The sequence below is a fragment of the Globicephala melas genome, chromosome 11, assembly GCF_963455315.2.
Source record: "Globicephala melas chromosome 11, mGloMel1.2, whole genome shotgun sequence".
NCBI lineage: Eukaryota > Metazoa > Chordata > Mammalia > Artiodactyla > Delphinidae > Globicephala > Globicephala melas.
The window spans coordinates 83672934-83676198 of NC_083324.2; the positions used below are offsets into that span (position 1 = coordinate 83672934).

The 3265-nt window shown below is 41.8% G+C and overlaps 1 pseudogene; it reads left to right on the forward strand.

Annotated features, from left to right (window-relative positions):
• The first annotated feature begins 276 nt into the window (after positions 1 to 276).
• LOC115866246 (small nucleolar RNA SNORA70) lies at positions 277 to 404 on the forward strand (annotated as a pseudogene).
• The last annotated feature ends 2861 nt before the right edge of the window (positions 405 to 3265 follow it).

A 3265-nucleotide genomic window follows, 5' to 3' on the forward strand; every position in this document is an offset into this window, starting at 1 on the left:
AGAGGGACAGAGTAAAGCCCTTTAAAGGCCAGAGACCAGAGAGGAGGGACTCTTTTACCTACTTGTCTTAACAATCAACCCAGTGCCAGAATGTGGTTGAAATGAGACAGATGTAGTTGGCATGAGTTAAACATACACAAACCACTGAGAAGAGTACCTGGCACATGTAGACACTCTATAGGTGTTAGCTATCTATACTGTTATGAGCGCTGGGAAAACCAACCCAAGTTTTGGCTCTTGGTATGTTTTGGGTACACTTCAAAAAACAGAGATCACTTGAAAAAAAAAAAAAAATTCTACCCTGTTGGGGGTCTGGTGTGCAATGGCTACAAACAGCAACCTCCTCAGTAGTGTATGCAGCCTGTTGCCTTTATGGGTTGCCCTTAGGGACCTTGGAGACAGCCTTTTCCAGTGGATATTCATGTATGGCCTCATGCTGTCCCCAGTGTAGGCTCCAGACAGGTATGCACGGTGCGTTTGGAAAACCCTAGGGCACAGTGGCCAGGGTCCACATTGGCCAAGGTGTAGTGTCGATCCGCACCAAGCTACAGAACAAGGAGCATGGTGATTGAGGCCCTACACAAGGGCTAAGTTCAAGTTCCCTGGCCACAGGAAGATCCACATCTCTAAGAAATGGGGATTTACTGAATGTAATGTTGATGAATTTGAAAACATGGTGGCAGAAAGGCAGCTCATCGCAGATGGCTATGGGGTCAAATACATTCCTAATTGTGACCCCCTGGACAGATGTTGGGCCCTGCACTCATGAGAGCTTTGGTGATGTCCCCTCCTTACTCATGTTCACCAATAAATCCTACTCTGCTGTTAAATAAATAATGTTTTATTCAAACAAATAAAATTTCCAGCACTGCTATCTTCAGAGGGCATTTAAATGGTGCTGCGAACTTGGAGGTTTGGGCTTACAGGTTTGGTGGCACACTGAGGAATTGTTGAGGGCTTATAATCACACCTGTGGTCTGTGGATTAGTGCTTCTGTCAATCAGTTCATGGTGGCCAACACCTTATACTGGGTCTTGTTTTACCATCTTATAAATATTCAGGTTGGTCAAGGGAAGACACTGTTGACAGTATGGACAAAACAGTCTGAAGTCACCAGTACTGCTGGAAGAACTACTCAAACTATATCCTGTAAGTGGTTGATCAGTTTTTTCCCTTTAAGGATTGACTATGATATTGACCTTATAGCTCTGTTGTTTGGTCAGGTGCTCACTGATCTATCATTCAGACTTCACTTTCAGAGGAATGGTTGGCTTGCCTATTTTTTAAATGTGTAATAAATTAAAAGAAATTCTGGCTATATGAGTTACTGATTCTATTATTCTTAGTAATCTGCTTTGGGAATCCTTTAAGAATATTGCTGGGCTAGCTGTGTCAAAGCACAGATGATAAATTGGCTTATAAAACTTTAAAAGTGATGTGGCAACTTTTTTACCTCTTGATCACCTTTGCATCATTGAATTCCACATGAATCCAGAGTGGGACTGACTGTGGATTTTTCTGAGTTACCAAATCAAGGTGTCAAGTCAGGCTGGCTTATTACTTCTGAATGCCAGCCTTTCTGTCCAAAAGCCCGAAAATAGCAAGGGGCTCCAGAATGAATCATCTCAATTCATTTTAGACTTTCAGTTTCCACTGAGTAATTTTTACAATTCAGTTCATCTAGCTGGGGAGAAGCCTAACCAGCGGGACTGTGACAAATCAGGGCCGGAAACTTGATAATGAAAAGGAGGACTTGGTACTATCAAACTTTAAACGTTTGGGCAAAACGTGCTGCCATTCACACAGTAAGAGGCTGGATGTAAGTCCGAGAGAGTGGTCCAAAGCTAGTTAAAAGCTGCAGGATTTATTTTATGCCATGTTGATCATTTCAGGTTATCAGAATTAGTTCTCTAGAAAGATAACTGTGTAGCAGCATAAAATACATTCAAAACATGAGCATATTACTTTCTGAAATAATAAGGTCATCTGGTAGGGAAACACTTGTTTCTTTTCCTCCTGTCCTTGGTTCATTCCTCTTAAAACTGGCTCTGCCTTTCTCCTTCCTCACTAATAAATCTCTTTGTTTCCTACAGAGGAGAATACATAAATCCTTCCTTTCTCCTCACAGAAAAGCCTGTTATTTATGTGTGTGTTTTCTACTCTCTCTCATTTGTGATGAATTTGTGAGTAGAAAGAACCCGACATTGCCCTGTTCTGTCAATCAACTGAAGGGGAGCTGGGAGTTCACTCATGTAAACATGCAGGAGAATGGCCACATATTTTTAATATCTGCATTTTATAGGAATATTAATAGGATGATCACTCTCAGTAGGTTCTTGAGAAAGTAAGTCACTTAAAAAAAAAACCCTCATATCATACAGTGGTCTCTTGAGATTAGATATTAAACTGAGGCTTGTGACTTAGTGTCAAGACTGAATCAGAAAAAAAATTTAAGTGGGTAGAGTTTTTCTTTGGAGAGATGATCTCCTTTGGGGGCATGTGGTAGGGTCTAGTTTTCTTTCTTTTAAAAAAATATTTATTTATTTATTTGGCTGTGCCAGGTCTTAGTTGCGGCACGCAGGACTTTGATGCTGCATGAGGGATCTTTAGTTGTGGCATGCAAACTCTTAGTTGTGGCATGTGGGATCTAGTTCCCTGACCAGGGATCGGACCTGGGCCCCCTGCATTGGGAGTGTGGATCTTAGCCACTGGACCACCAGAGAAGTCCCAGGTCTAGTTTTCTTGTGCTGACCAGGATCCTCAGAAATATCCCAGGCTCCTGAATCTTTCTTTTTCCCTCTATTCCCCTCTTGAACACGTGTCCATCTTCTTATCTTTTCCCTCAGTACTGGTCTTTGTTTTTTCAAGGTGACAGCCATCTAAACTGAGAAATTATGCTGACAGAATTTAGATCTATGACATCTCATAAGGAATTCTAAGCTCACCCCTTCATTTTACAGAAGTGGGAATTGGTTCCAAATGTAGTCAAAGATTGCACGCAAGATTTCACTACGACTTAGAGAAAGTCTTGGCATGGTAGTGGGGGTCTAGGTCTGGGGTCTTTGCATGGCAACTTCAACCTTTCTGATTTACCAGTGGCTGCTAGTCCCAGTCCCAAGGTCATTTTGATTAAAATGGCAATTCCAGAGAACACAGTGCAAGAAGCTGAAGAAATGACTCTAATGGTAAGAACTCGAGAGACAGTAGCAGGCTGGTGTGGGTGCTCTTTTAGGAAATAACAGATAATTTGGAGACCAGTCTTTTG